This window comes from Neoarius graeffei, chromosome 6 (assembly GCF_027579695.1).
Source record: "Neoarius graeffei isolate fNeoGra1 chromosome 6, fNeoGra1.pri, whole genome shotgun sequence".
NCBI lineage: Eukaryota > Metazoa > Chordata > Actinopteri > Siluriformes > Ariidae > Neoarius > Neoarius graeffei.
This window is the reverse complement of record NC_083574.1, coordinates 20,511,890-20,528,609: the sequence shown is the minus strand read 5'-3', so window position 1 is coordinate 20,528,609 and position 16,720 is coordinate 20,511,890. Positions and strand designations below refer to the sequence as shown.

Sequence of the window (16,720 nt, the reverse complement as noted above, 5' to 3'; positions counted from 1 at the left end):
CCTAAGACAGTTGAGCAACTAGAATCCTACATTAGACAAGAATGGGTTAGCTTTCCTATCCCTAAACTTGAGCAACTTGTCTCCTCAGTCCCCAGACGTTTACAGACTGTTGTAAAGAGAAAAGGGGATGTCTCACAGTGGTAAACATGGCCTTGTCCCAACTTTTTTGAGATGTGTTGTTGTCATGAAATTTAAAATCACAATTTTTCTCTTTAAATTATACATTTTCTCAGTTTAAACATTTGATATGTCATCTATGTTCTATTCTGAATAAAATATGGAATTTTGAAACTTCCACATCATTGCATTCCGTTTTTATTTACAATTTGTACTTTGTCCCAACTTTTTTGGAATTGGGGTTGTAGACTAAACACTCAAACAATATAAAACAGTATAAATACAGCACAGCACACTGTGATAGCTAATCTAGGTTTATTGTGTTAAAAGGCTAATTGATCATTAGAAAACCCCATTGCAATTATGTTAGCACAGTCGAAAACTGTTGTGTGATTAAATAAGGAATAAAATTTGCCTCCTTTAGGCTAGTTGAGTATCTGGAGCATCAGCATTTTTGGGGTTCAATTATAGACTCAAAATGGCCAGAAAACCACAACTCTCTTCTGAAACTTGTCAGTCTATTCTTGTTCTAAAAAGTCAAGTTTATTTGTATAGCACTTTTAACAACAGACATTGTCACAAAGCATCTTTCCAGAAAATTAAAGACTTAAGCTAATTTTATCCCTAATTTATCTCCAATGAGCAATCCTGTGGCAACAGTGGCAAGGAAAAACTCCCTCAGATGACATGAGGAAGAAACCCCGAGAGGAACCAGACACAAAAGGGAACCCATCATCATTTGGGTGATAACAGATAGTGTGATTATAAATTTATGATTATAAATTAAACTTCTATAACTGTCCTGTATAGTCACAAAGTGCAAATGTGTAACCAGAAAAAAAATTATAGTTTTAACATGAAGTCTGTTTTGTGGATGTTATAAACTGTTCCTTGATGGAAACTTGAGTGCAAAACTGTTCATGACAACTGTAGTCCTCAGACATAGATGCATTACTGTCAGTGTCCAGAGGCATCTTCCAAATGTGACTAAAAAGGAAGGCTATTCCATGTGACAAACTGCCAAGAAACTTCAGACATCATACAACAGTGTGTATTACTCTTTTCAAAGAATACCACAAATTGGCTCTAACCAGGATAGAATTGGGAGGTCCAGGTCCACAACTGAGCAAGAGGACAAGTATATCAGAGTCTCCAGGTTGAGAAACAGTTGTCTCAGTCAACTGTCAAGAGGCAACTCCCAGGATGCTGCCCTTCTAAGCAGAGTTGCAAAGAAAAAGTTATATCTGAGCCACTAAAAAGAAGAGATTAAAATGGGCCAAAGAACACAGACACTGGACAGAGGAAGATTCGGGGGGGGTTATGGACAGACAAATCTAAGTTTGAGGTGTCTGGAAAACTAAGAAGGACATTTCTAAGACAGACTAAAATGAAAAGATGCTTGAGGAGTGCTTGACAATATCTGTCCAGCATGGTGGAGAAAAGTTCATGGTCTGGGGTTGCTTGGGTGGTGCTAAAGTGGGAGGCTTCTACATGATAATAAGAATCAAGAATTGCTGCGTTTCACGTGACGTCACATCTGCCTCATTAGTTATTCAAAACTTTAGCTGGTGGTCTACCAAAGCTCAGCTGACAAAGCATTTGCATGGAGAAGGTGCATTGCTCGCATGAAAAATACCTTACACTTGCATTGGATTGCAATGCAATTGCAACCAACGAGGTTGCTCGAATCAATCAAACCGTGAAACTTATAAAAGTTTCTTCAGGGTTCCCCATGACCTAATAAAAAAAGGTTGAACAAACACAGGATTTCACAAAAAGACGTCAAGAAAGGTGGCTTTTGAACCTCTCGCTGAAATCGAAGGGAGCCGAGTCGAAGCATGCTTGAGTTTGCAGTGATCACTTCGTGAAAGGTTTGTACATCCCTCTCAGCTATGTCATTTGTGTTTTCCAAGTACTTTTCTTGCTGTGTGTCATTATTTTATGATATTTTTTTTTTACTCATGAAGCACTAAAGTTCCCAGCTGTTTCTTTCTTTACTCCTCACAAAGTCCATATGCATGAAGCTCGTGACAAAATTTTTACCCAGCCATACAGTTACAATGTGCCGTGATCACTTCTCCCTCTTGTTTAACCAAGATCCAGGTCTTTAAAGGGGTTTCTGATGATATTTGTGAATAATTTACCTGAGAGATAAGAGCCAACACAAGTGAGAATCAAGCAAACTGTTTACAATTAAACTTGCAGCACTTTGTTGTAAAGACACGAACGAAAAGCTTAAAAAAAAAAAAAAAAAAAAGACACCCCACAACCCCAAACACAATACTTACACGGGCAAAAACAATACAGGATTCATTCAGCAGTGACTGATACCGAGGTCCTTTACCCAGCCACATACAAAAAAAAAAAAGCTGTAAGCCTCCATACTCTTCCATGCTGTTTTGCGGTGTAGAAGAAATGTCTGCAACACCAGATATTTCAAGAAGTCAGGGAACTCTACTGAAGGGTAGCTTGAGATCACATGACAAATACTTCTTTCCCAGACTGTAGGGGTCTATTCCATTGCATATAGCAATCTTCTGAATATATCTAAAGTGAGCAGTGGCTTCTAGATTACGAGCATATTCTAAGTTATCGCTAGTTGTTTGCACTACGGCAGCCGTTTAGACCACCAGCTATTTTACTTACGGTAAAACCGCTAAGAAAAGTCATGTGACTGAAACCCAGGCATAAGGAAGGCCATGCCAGATCCTGTGGATGACACTTGATTTGAGCCAATTTCCTCTTAAGAGGCTAATGACCCAAAACACAGCTCCAAGATGCAAGAATTATTTAGAGAAGAAGCAGTCAGGTGGTATTCTATCTATAATGGACCAGTCACAAGATCTCAACTCTATTGAACTGTTGTGGGAGCAACTTGACCGCATGGTTCGTAAAAAGTGCCCATCAAGCCAATCCAACTTGTGGGAGGTGTTTCAAGAAGTATGGGGTGAAATTTCCTGAGATTACCTCAACAAATTACATTACATTGCATTACATTAATGGCATTTAGCAGACGCTGTTCTCCAGAGCGACATACAACATACCCAGAGCAGCCTGGGGAGCAGTTGGGGGTTAGGTGCCTCGCTCAAGGGCACTTCAGCCATTCCTGCTAGTCCAGGGAATCAAACCAGCAACCTTCTGGTCCCTTGACTGCTAGAAAGCCAAAAGGTCTGTATCTGCAAGGCTGCAGTTGCTGCAAAAGGACACTCTCAGAAAATAAAGTACATTATTGTACCTTTAGGGGTACAACAGCTTGTCATTGGGGCAGTACCCTCTAAGGTACTGATTTGTACCCTTTATATACTGCTTGGGACCATATATGTACCTTTTTGGCTCTAAAAAGGTACACACAGTTACCTTGAGGTCGAATAATGAGCTGTAGGGGGTACATTAACGTAGATTGTACCTTGGGGGACAGAAATGGACTCCTACTGTACCCCTATTTCTAACAGTGGAGGATGCTTTGACAAAAGTCAAATCTGAAGGACAAAATTCTTCTTTCAAGTAAAATCATTTTGCTCTTCTCAGCTCTTCTGTTTATCTGGACACCACATTTTCTACACTTTTACTCCAGTAGGGAAACCTTGTCTAAAATTCGTCTCTGTCTTTCTCCACATGGCCATTAAATCTGACACAGAGCAGCTGTCACACACAGCATATCAAACTTCACTGCCCTTTCTGAATATTTAACATTGTCTCCCCCCTCCGTCAGTTTGGTCCTTTGTCAGCACTAAAACTTACTGCTTCCAGAATTTGGGCCATGCTATAATTCATCTCAGAGTGATCAGGTGGAAAGTGGGAGGTGAGGAGAGTTCAAGACATGAGTGTTTACTTAGCATGTACCAAGCATGCACCATTTATGTTTTATAATATTAGAATTACATGCAAAATACTGCAAGCATCAGCAATTCCTAATACCATATCCAAGTCCTTGCTCCATTCAGGATGACATTGTCTGCATAAGCATCATTTGAGGAAGTCAGTGACATTCAGAAGGCATCCTAAAGTAGAGGTGTTTTATTCCCTGCTCCCACACTTATTGTTTTTGTTTCCAAATTCCTGAAATGTGTTCTGAGGTAATCCCAATCCTGATGCACATCTTTAGCATACAGACTACTGCCATTTAATTGTCTTCTTTTGGATAAATTTCAAGGAGGAGTATCAAATTTCCTTCTAAGAATTCAGTTTGCTGGATGTGCGATCTATGGAAGTTTGCAAAACTCAAATAATTTCTGAAACATCTAACTTTCTTTATATACAATTATTATGAGGCAGCATTAGGGATGCTGGATGATGCATCATGATGCTTTTTTTTTAATTCAGCTGATTACATAGGAGGTATGATATTCAAAGTGCAAGAGAGGAAAAAGTATTTTGGAAGAAGGTAAGTAATAAACTGAAAATTGCAAATTTATAAATTGGGAACACTTTGCTACAGTCATCCATGGATGGGGTCAAGAGAGTAAAATTGGCTGTGCTCTCTGGTGGGAGGGATGGCATACTCTCTCTCCCCTATCAGTCAAAGTGACACTAGTTAATCGTAGGCATCTCAGAGTTCATGTACGTGGAAGATGGCCCTTTCTTCAGTGTGTGTTACACTGCCCTGTGACACAGCATGAGCAGGAATTTGAAAAAAAAAATGCTGAGGTTGACTTCAAGTGACTCAGAGAAAGAGCATGTTAGTCATCAATCTCCCTGGTTAGTAATAATAAATAAATTCAACTTCTATAGCGCCTTTCTCACACCCAAGGTTGCTTTACCAAAAAAAAAAAAAAAAAAAAGGGTCTACCGCAAGAGGGTCAGGATGTAATTCCAGTGGCATAGCTGCCCCTAATCCCACCAAAAGGCACATGAAGGCATGTCCCACACCACCTGCACAGCTGCCGTGACGCCACTGGGCAACATCGCTTGGAACACCGCGCCATGGATCCAGAAAGCGAGCACAAAAGCAGTGTTCTAACTAGCAGGTGACCAAATTTTGGTAACATGGAGAGAATCCCCATGTTTACATCTAAAATTGTTCTCATTTTTGCATTCGAGATACAGGTCACATGCGTGAGCTAAAAATGGGAAGCTAAATGAAGTCATATTTTAGTGTCACTGCTTCTCTGTTCTGGTGATGGTTACACTGCATATTTTATGAGATTCAAAACTAATAATCATAAGAGTCAAAGGCACAGTAGAACTGAAAAACAGACTGTTATAACAGGTTCCAGTGCAGAACCTAGTGTTTCTTTCAGGACTCATCCTACTGCTTAAGGGCTTGTTTATGCTTAAAACTACTTCTGAGAGCTGACTGAGATGAACTTCAGGAGGCCCTGAGCTTCCCTTGTATTTCAGACCAGGAGGATGAGCTCAGCTATCGAACAGACAAGGGGGCAATAGTAAACAGCAAGAAAATGTATGTGAAAGCATACATTTTATTGTTATCTATTTAAATAAAATAGCTGCACACTGAAACTTACAAGGATGCTCTTGTTTTAATACAGAATCGCAAGGTCATGTTTACTTAAAACCATGATTAGAGATTTTTAAACTTCAGCCTGATTAAAGCTGAGTGCTTGCGTGACTCTTCCTTAGCTTGTCAACTATTATGATTTAAACTTGAAAAGGTAATCTAATTTTAAAATGTAGCAAGTCCCTAAACACTGATTTCAGGTAAACAGCTCCACTGTGCTGACTTGAAAGCGAAATGCAGCTCTGACTTACTAAACTGTTAAGTACGGAATAAAGCATGACTGGGAAAGCTGCTATAGGAAAATAATCAACAGCATGGTGGTGCGATGTGGCCACTGTGGAATAGAGTTACTGTTACTATAGCAAAGGATTTTTTCCCCCATAATAGCAAGAATTTTTTCCTCTCGCATATTACAAGATAGGAATTTGCCAACATTTTTAAACTACATACTGTGCAAAAGTCTGAGGCACCCTATTTTTTTTTTCATTCAAACTTTGTTATAGATTTATATTTTATGACTTTTCTGTTATCAAATCAGTACAAAAACATTTTACAGTTCCAAATGTTCATTTTCCAGCACAAAATTAAATGTTACAGAAAAATAAAAGTTTCTGTCTGAACAGCATATTACATATCACTTTTCAGATTAAAAAATAAAACATAATGAAGACTACTGGGTTTTACTGCAAAATTAAGAAGCAAGTGTGACAGTCAAAGTGTCCAGAAGAGCTGTGGCTGGTTCTGCAAGATACTCAGTAAAACCTACGGTTAGAATGCAGGCACTTACAGAGGTATGCACAGAAGAGAGTGGGATACAGACTGACAAAAAAGCCAAGACAAGAGACTAGAATCAGAGTAGGGAAACTAGCAAGGGTCGGGCAATTGGCGAACAACGCAGGAAAGAGAAGTCAAAGAGTGAAAACATGAGAGAAATGGCAAAAGGTCAGTAATATGAGAAGCAGTCAGAAAGAAACAAGGCTTGTTATGAACTGAGCAGACAGAACAATACTTCACACTGGTGTGTTTGTTTGAGTAGCTTAAATAGAGGGACAGGTGATTAAGGAAATGAGAGATAGCGGAGTTTCAATAGGCTGGAGACAGAGGGCGCTGTGTTTCATGGGAACTGTAGTTCAAGGTGTCCCATGTTTGTAGTTTGTTCCCTTTCAACAGGTTTACTGACACCTACAGCTCATTTTCTTATAAAACTGCACTCATTGTATTGGAGACTTTTTTTTTTAAAGCAAAGGGTCATCTCACACCAAATATTGACTTTCATTTATTATGGTTTACTGCTGTTGATAGTATTTTTTTTTATGTTGAAATATTTCATTATTTTTAAGCCATTTTTAGTCTACAGCATTTCTTTACATGTGCCTAAGACTTTTGCACAGTACTGTGTGTGTGTGTGTGTGTGTGTGTTTTTGTTGCCAATTTATAATTACATTACTTACAGTTGTGGGATGTCCATGAAATGTTAGCACCTATTATCACTTGTGGTTTTTTTTTGGTTCCTCTATTCAAGTTAATAAGACAAAAACAGCTTGTCATGTTATCAAGAAGCACACAGTCCTTTGTCCCAAAGCCAAGGACACCCAAGAATTCTTCATTGCATTTACCTTTCAGCAGGAACTACTGAAAATGATAACACCATCTGACCAAATCAGATTAAAGAATTCAACAGCAGTGTTGTAAAATGTGGGCGGCGCGGTGGTGTAGTGGTTAGCACAGTCACCTCACAGCAAGAAGGTTCTGGGTTCAAGCCCAGCAGCTGACAGGGGCCTTTCTGTGTGGAGTTTGCACGTTCTCCCTGTGTCTGCGTGAGTTTCCTCCGAGTGTTCCGGCTTCCTCCACAGTCCAAAGACATGCAGGTTAGATTAATCGGTGGCTCTAAATTGACCATGACTGTGAATGGTTGGTTGTCTCTACGTGTCAGCCTTGCGATTATCTGGCAACTTGTCCAGGGTGTACCCTGCCACTTGCCATAGTCAGCTGGGATAGGCTCCAGCTTGCCCGTGACCTTGCACAGGATAAGCGGTTACAGATAATGGATGGATGTTGTAAAATGTATTGTAACAAATGTGTACTGGGAATACATTTAATTTTCAACATTCATCCGTTTGGTTAAAAACATGTGAATTACATTACGGAAATTAAATGATGTAGCATTTGTTTCTCCAACTCATTCAAGAAAATATGTAGATGATGTGTGGTTCGTGCTTATAACAATGCTTTCACCTCTCTATGAAAAATATATTTAAAATAACTGATTCCCTGTGATAGAACAATGTGTTGTGATGATCACTTTTGAAGAGAGGGTGTCAGATGCAGTCTCAGCTACCACCAGTTTCCACCTCCACACATCTTTATTGGCCTATGTGGAGCTGTGAGGCAAACTTAGGATAGCTGGTTTTCAGAAAGCAACTTTTTCAAGCTGCCACATTCCTCCCCATCCCCCGCAGGTGTCGGAAGCCGGTTTGGATGTAAATTTATTGAGAGGCTTTGAAATAAATCTGTATTCCTAGAAATCCCTACAGGAGGAGAGAACAGCTGAATACAGCTCTTTAGAGCATACTGCTGACCAACTAATTATTTTCATTACATGCATCATGCAGATACATGACCTGTGGCTTGGTTGAAAACAATTGCAGAGGTGAGCATTAGAAGTGCCTATACATACAATGGCCATTTCAGATAAAATAGAGTTTAAATGATTTGCACTATGGTGCTGTGAAAACCAGAGGCCAGGGTATTAATAGAGTCATGCATAGGAATGGAATTTTAAGACACATGCCCACATGCATGGACACCCACATGTAAACAGCAAAATATGACCTTCATAGATCATCTATTGTTGACAGAAAAGCCTATAAAGCCATCCAGGCGTACAGGGGCTGATGAGGCACATTCTACAGCACCTCCTACATGAAGCAGCAGAGCTAAGTCATATCAAACTCCACAATGGACCTTTATGTGTATAAACTGTTTACAGCACCAATGAACAGAATGAATGGGGGAAAAAAAGGAAAACAGCAATAAGAGAAGCAGCATGTCTGTGTAGCAGTGATTATGACTTAATATAAAACACCAATATGGCTCTCATAACACACTCAGGCTTCAAATGACCATATTAATCAGACAGTTTACAGTGCCTTGCATAAGTATTCACACCCCTTGAATTTCTCCACATTTTATATTTTTACAACCTGGAAATTATATGGACTAATTGGTATTATACATCATGACTCTACAATCTACTAAATAGCCCATAATACTGAATGTGTGGCAAAAAATCACTATACTTTGTGATTGCATAAGTATTCACACCAGTTTTTAGTTGAGAAACCCTTAGCCATCATAAGTCGCATAAGCTAATTGTTGAACAGAGTCCACCTGTGTGCAGTTCAAGTGCCATATGAGCTCAGTATAAATACACTCATACCCGAGGAGCCTGAGCAATATTACAAATAAAATAAAATTCAGGATATAAACATGCAAACTTCATAAAAACACATCCCAGAAGACCTGCAGCCAAAAGTGGAGCTACTATGTATTGACCCAGGAAAGGGTGAATATTTATGCAACCAACAGATCTGTATTTTAAACTTTCATTAACCATATTTTGCATTTTACAATTTTATCAACTGTAAGGGTCCATTTCAATTCTAGGATGTGATACAATATATGGAAATGTTCAAAGGGGGTGAATACTTATGCAAGCCAATTATTTAGAGGCTAAAAACCTGTCTTCTCATCGGGGACAACCAGTGCACCGCTTATCACATGACAAAAAAAAAAAAAAAGAACACTAGAGACCTGTGCAGGTCTGAGCTCCGCCTTTGTCTGATTGGGAGATCACAAGACAAGATCATACCCTTATTGAAAAAAAGAGACAAAAAGCTCACATGTTATTTATTTATTGGAAAAAGAGACATTTATTGTATAAATACCAAGAACAAACATTACTGACATAATTTCAAAGCTTTTATGTCCAAGTCAAGTTTTCACACGTATCACACCTCTAGAATTAGCAGAGGTGGGCAATATATGTCGTCTACGATAATATCTTAAATGTTGTTTTGACGATGTGCAATTTGACAGAGTATTGAAATTATTTCAGGAAAAAATAAATAAATAAATAAATAAATAAATAAAAGAAAGGTGCACTGAAACTCCCTATTCACCGAATGCGTGCTGCAGAAGCCATACAGCAGGCAGGATTCACAGTCACATGGTCTTACTGATCACGTGATCTCTCACCAGCAGCCTCAGCAGCAACACATGGATCAGAGTCACGCATGGTTATGCTAATTTGGAGGAAACCTGCAGGAATCTCCGCCCCCCGCAACGACCTCATCGGATGATTAGTGGCAAGACGTGGGTCTACCTCTCTAGGATGGAGGTGGTTCGGTTTTGACAAGACTGACGTAGGTCAAAATACGGCTATATGCAAGATATGCCGAAAAACTGTCGCCGTGAAACTCAGCTCTACAGCTAACCTGTTCTACCACTTGCGAACTAACCACACGAAAGAGTATGAGGAATATGAAAAACTTTGTAACTCCTCAAGCACTACTGCAGCCAAAAAAAAAAAAAAAAAAAAGAGTAAATCTGCACAACACACTCAACAAACCCTCACTGAGTCATTCAGCAGAAACGTGTCACATGACAAAAAAAGTAAATGATGGCAAGACATCACGAATGCCATCGCTAATTTCATAGCCAAAGAAATGATGCAGATTCAAGTGGTGGAGAGCAAAGGCTTTAGACATCTTAACATCCTAGACTCAAGATATACAAGATATACAAGTCGCAAATATTTTGGTCAAACTGCTCTACCTAACTTGGATGAGTCAAGTCACAAAACATTGCTGGAGAAACTGCAAAATGTGTCTCACTTTTCAACAACCACTGATTTATGGTCGAGCAGGACATCCAAGCCTTACCCGTCTTTGACGGTGCACTTTATTTGATGGATCCTGGCTACTTAAGAGCTACTGCTTGCAGACGTCCTACTTTCCAGAGGACCACACAGGTGACATCATTGCCCTTGGTCTGAAAAATGCCCTCGCCTCATGGTCACTGAGTGAAGATCGCATGGCTTGCATGACTACTGACAGCGGTTCATCAAACGTTGTCCGTGCACTCCAAATCAACAGCTGGACCAGGCTACCATGTTTTGGGCACCGGCTTCATATTGCCATTGGTGAGTAACCTAATAGGTAATACTCTTTAAATGCATTTGATATAAAATAGCTGTTTTGGATAACAAAAATAAAAGAGAACCAATAAAAATAAAAAAATTGACAATTTAACAAACTCAACCCTACCACATGAAAGATGTTAAACTGCAATAACCTAATGCAGCATAATAATAATAATAATAATAATAATAATAATCTCATCTATGGGCGAAAGGCGGGGTACACCCTGGACAAGTCGCCAGGTCATCACAGGGCTGACACAGACAACCATTCACACTCACACCTACAGTCAATTTAGCGTCACCAGTTAACCTAACCTGCATGTCTTTGGACTGTGGGGGAAACCAGAGCACCCGGAGGAAACCCACGCGGACACGGGGAGAACATGCAAACTCCGCATAGAAAGGCCCTCGCCAGCCACGGGGCTCGAACCTGGACCTTCTTGCTGTGAGGCGACAGCGCTAACCACTACACCACCGTGCCGCCATAGTAATAATAAACAACTGTGTAATATTAGGCCTACATGCCTGAGTATCATTACATCACAAAATGTTTAATTGGCTAACAAATGTTTCATTTATATGAAATGTTTTCCAGAAAGGAGCATACATGATCCGAGAGTAAGCCGTGCCATTGGAGTTTGTAAGAAGGTGGTTGGAGCTTTTTCCAACAACTGGAAAATGAAGAAAGCCCTGAGTGATGCTCAAGAACAGCTGAAGCTTCCTGAACATAAATTAATCACTGAATCACCCACAAGATGGGGCTCCAGACAGCACATGATTGAGCGATTTGTTGAACAAGAGAAGGCCATTCGTCATGTGCTGGGTGCAGAAAGCGTCAGCATCTCATCCCAACCTGGCAAGATGTTGAGGTGCTAGAATCATTAAGCAAAGCACTTGGTCCTCTGTTGGAGTTTACGGATGCGCTTTCAGGTGAGCAAGTTGTAACAGTCTCCTACCACAATCCTGTCCTGGCATTGCTCAACACAGAAGTCCTGGCAGTTAAGTCTCATGACACAGACCTAACCAAAACAAAATCAAAGAAACCGTTCTGGAATACCTAAACACGAAATGCAAAGAAGACAATGTGGATGACCTCTTAAAGTGCTGATGACATGTTTTTGACATCTTTGGCGATGTTTTATAACATAAAAAGTAATTCCCGATGATCCATATATTAATTCACGAAGGTGCCTATTTTACAAGTTATGATAAAAAACGCGGCTATCTGGGCAAATTTGACGGGGCTGCAGCACCCAGGAGACAAAGGAGGAGGAGGAGCTATATGACGTCAGCGAAAGAACCTTCCTCCTAACTTACCAGTTTGTTGTTGATGCGGCAGGTTTTCAGTTTATCATTATTAGTATTTTTATTTTATATATATAAAGTTATTATGCCTTCGCGTTGTGTTGCCGGCTTTTACTCCAAAACCCACAAGGATGGGGTAAGTTTATTCAAGTTTCCCAGAGATCCCGAGCTGCATGCGAAGTGGGTGAAGCAAGTCAGGCGCACTCGTGACAAGTGGGAGCCCTCACCAACATCCGTCCTGTGCTCTGAACACTTCGATTTGGATTGTTTTGACACCCTTCCCAGCTTAAAAGAATCTCTTGGGTGTTCAGTTCAGCACAAACGTGTGTTACTACCATCAGCAGTGCCTACACAGTGTTGCCAGATTGGGAGGTTTCCCGCCCAGTTGGGCGGTTTCAAGTGCATTTTGGTGGGTTTTGAACATATTTTGGGCTGGAAAACTTCAGCAGTATCTGTTGCCAGATACTGCTGAAGTTTTCCAGCCCAAAATATGTTCAAAACCCACCAAAATGCACTTGAAACCGCCCAACTGGGCGGGAAACCTCCCAATCTGGCAACACTGCCAGTATTCCGGAGGGGGTCTACTAGTAGCTATGCCGGATCCAAAGACAGTCCTCCTGTCAGAACATGTGTTGTGAAACGACATAAGATAAAGGTACGTAGAGCTATAGATTCTACATGATAATCATAAATGTAATCATAAAGTCGGCGTGATAGTCATGTATTTGCTTGTGAAAGCTTACGACTTTCATGTAACTGCCACCTAGCAACGACAGGCAAAGGGTAAAGAGGGTAGGCTATCATAGATTCTATTCGGAAGAGATCAACACAATTCTAGACTCCCAGAAGAGGAAGAGCTAGCACTAGAGAGTTCACCGGCGTTTTCATGCGCCATTTCCATTGAGTAGAACCAGAGTAGAACAGCCAGTGAACCGCAGCGTGTTCTTCCGCTGACGTCACAGCATGGCCGCGAGCCACGGACCCAGTTTTCTTGCGCTGTGCAATTAAAAGTTGGATATTCGCGTAACAACAGCTTCTTTTCACGTAATTATAACAGAAATCTAACGTTTGCCATGTTGTATAGTTTATTTAAGAAATTGCATAGAGTCATGTTCGTGTCATCAGCCCTTTAAGTTTGGCATCCACACTTGACCCCCGCTTTAAAAAACATTAAAATGATGACCAGATTGAAGCCATTTCATCAACAAATCACTACTGAGCTTATGACCATGGCAACAGAAGAAGACTGCGCTTCCCCAGGCCTCTCAACCGCTACAGCTCAGGGTATCACTGCAGAAGGTGCAGCAGGTGGTGATATCAGGGAGCCACCCAAAAAGGCCAAAAAATCATTCAGAGGTTACTTCAAAAAACAAGAAGTCAGAGGAGGGAAGTCACTTGCCGCTGCCATTGAAAATTAGCTCAAGAGCTACCTGATGATCCCTGAGGTGGACAGTGAAGTCACTCCACTTGAGTGGTGAGAAATCACAAGAGGTCAATTTCCCCAGGCTGGCAAAACTGGCCAGAAAATATCTATGCATCCCTGCTTCAAGCAGCCCTTCAGAGAGGGCATTCAGCACAGGTGGAAATGTTGTAACCTGTCACAGGGCTTCACTCAAGCCTAATGCTGTGGACAGATTGGTGTTTTTGGCTCGTAAATTGAAGTAAATAACCTGTGCATGTGAACAGTTGGCCTACAATTTTTTTCTGCAGGAGTTTCAGCATATTGCTTATGCCAGTGTGTGCTATAGTAACAAAACTTGGTACTGTTTGTCTATCTGATTTAAAATTGTGGATTTTGTTTACATTTTAAAGGGCATATCACAGGAAAATTCAGGAGCAAGATCAATGTAATTCTCCTATCTTATATTAAACTTTGGTCAAATATCTGTAACATTCTGCATTCTCTGCAATTTTTTTACCTTGCGCAATACCAGAAAAATTCAGTTGAAAATCAAGCCATTTGAGGCAAATTGGTCCACCTCTAAAAAAAACTTTGCATTTGAATTTCCCGGGAAACATTGATTTTCATGACGTCATCTGCGGGATGCCTCCTTCTGAATCCTACGTCATCGCTGGTTTGTTTATGAGAAAATGACCTGGTGGTTTTCTGCAAATTTCTTCGTTATCATGTAATTATTAAAATGGTTAACAGATGTATCATAGGAGGGTGTAGCAACACCAATCTTGATGGGATCAGTACTCATAATTTTCCAAAAGACCGGACAATGAGAGAGAAATGGGAGCGCTTAGTCTACACAGGCTGTGCACTTAAACCGTGCAAAGCTCGCACAACCTGCTTGCGCTTCCATGGGTAACGTCACGAATCTAGCTCCAGACTCCCTTGGGATTTTTCCAGACGCATTTTATTTTATTTTTTTCTGCTGTAGACAGATGGCCTTGTGCAAAATTACCCTTCTGGATGAGTGTGTAAAGGGACATACTTTCATATAAAAAAAAAAAACGAAATTGGTCCAGAATATGCCCTTTAATATTTGTTTACAATTTTTACGATATTTTTGTACAATACCTAAGATAATATGGAGCAAACCTGTTATGGCATATTCTCCTGTTTTAGTTTTGTGGGATTTATGTACAGCCCTGGATATACAGTTAGGTCCAGAAATATTTGGACAGTGACAATTTTCATTATTTGAGCTCTGTATGCCACCACATTGGTTTTGAAATGAAACGGCTGAATTGCAACTGAAGTGCAGACTTTCAGGTTTAATTCAAGGGGTTGAACAAAAATATCCTATGAAACGTTTAAGAATTGCAACCATTTTTCTACAAAGTCTCCTCATTTCATGGGCTCAAAAGTAATTGGACAAATTAACATTACCATAAAAAAGTTCATTTTTAATACTTTGTTGAGAATCCTTATCAGGCAGTGACAGTTGTTGCTTGTTTGTGGGTCTTTCTGCCTTAAGTTTTGTCTTAAGCAAGTGAAATGCATGTTCGATCAGGTTGAGATCTGGTGATTGACTCGGCCATGGCAGAATATTCCACTTCTCTGTCTTAAAAAACTCCTAGGTTGTTTTCGCAGAATGTATTGGGTCACTGTCCATCTGTACTGTGAAGCACCGTGCAATCAACTTTGCTGCATTTGGCTGAATCTGAGCAGAAAGTATATCCCTATACACTTTAGAATTCATCCGGCTGCTTCTGTCTTCCGTCACATCATCAATAAACACTAGTGACCCAGTGCCACTGGAAACCATGCATATTCTGTCTTCTGGGGTATTGTAGACAGATAGCGAACAACAATAAAAGACCAGTAGGCTTGATTCCAGGTTAACTGATTAATTTACTGAAATCTTCTGGTGCTTTGATTATTTGTAAAACTGAAACACAAATGAAATATACAAGATACAAAATTATTACAAAAGGAATAAAATACATGCAACACACTGGTTACAATCTACTTTTCCTTCACAGGTACTGAATCAGGTAAGTAATTTCTTTACAGGTTGTAGATTAGGTAGGTAAATCAGATAAGTATAACGAAATTTAACATCTAACATCTTTTTCTTACAGGAAACTATTTACACAGGTAAGTAAACAGGTAAAGTGAAAATATACTAACTAGCAACGTTTCACACAAAACAATGTATAGCATGTTGTAAATGAGGCTTAACAATAAGCTAAATGACTCAGCAGTGTGGCTAACTAGCATTGCTAACGATGATTAGCAATTAGCATTAGCATAATTAACAACAATCTCGTTTTAACTTAAATTAAGCGTTTTGATCACTTTCAACACCACAATAATCTTAAATGACTACAACAACAATTTGCAGCAATAACTCACTGTTGGTTCCACTCCAAGGTTAAAACAGCTGAATTTCTGGAGGAGCACATTTGTATATGGCTTGTAACAGGCATGGTTGAAACAGGAAGTGCCTCGTACATATAACAGGAAGTGACTACAAATTAAAGCTGCAGTACCTAAAACTACCACTAGGGGAAACCTAACCCCACCCAGTAACTGACAGAGTCAGCACACCCGTGCCAGCACACTACCTCCACCATGTTTTATAGATGATGTGGTGTGCTTTGGATCATGAGCCGTTCCAAGCCTTCTCCATACTTTCTTCTTCCCATCATTCTGGTACAGATTGAGCTTAGTTTCATCTGTCCAAAGAATGCTGTTCCAGAACTGGGCTGGCTTCTGTAGATGTTTTTTGGTAAAGTCTAATCTGGCCTTTCTATTTTTGAGGCTGATTAATGGTTTGCACCTTGTGGTGAACCCTCTGTATTTGCTCTCATGAAGTCTTCTCTTTATGGTAGACTTAGATACTGATGCACCTACTTCCTGGAGAGTGTTCTTCACTTGGGTGGATGTTGTGAAGGGGTTTTTCCTTCACCATGGAAAGGATCCTGCAATCATCCACCACTGTTGTCTTCCGTGGACATCCAGGCATTTTTGAGTTCCTGAGCTCACCAGTGCACTTTTTTTCCCCTCAGAATGTTCCAAACTGTTGATTTGGCCACTCCTAACATTTCCGCTGTCTCACTGATGGATTTCTTCTTTTTTTTTTTCCAGCCTAAGGATGGTCTGTTTCACTTCCATTAAGAGCTCCTTGGACCGCATGTTGTGGGTTCACAACAACAGCTTCCAGATGCAAATGCCATACCTG

General features: G+C 40.1%; 1 protein-coding gene across 1 annotated transcript in view; it reads right to left on the bottom strand.

Moving 5' to 3' along the window:
* large2 (LARGE xylosyl- and glucuronyltransferase 2) overlaps positions 1 to 15,949 on the bottom strand; it is a 292,118-nt gene extending 276,169 nt beyond the window's left edge. Inside the window, exon 1 of the mRNA XM_060923414.1 lies at positions 15,892 to 15,949. The gene's annotated coding sequence lies outside the window, so the exon portion shown is untranslated. The remainder of the gene's footprint in view (positions 1 to 15,891) is intronic.
* Between the last annotated feature and the right edge of the window lie 771 nt (positions 15,950 to 16,720).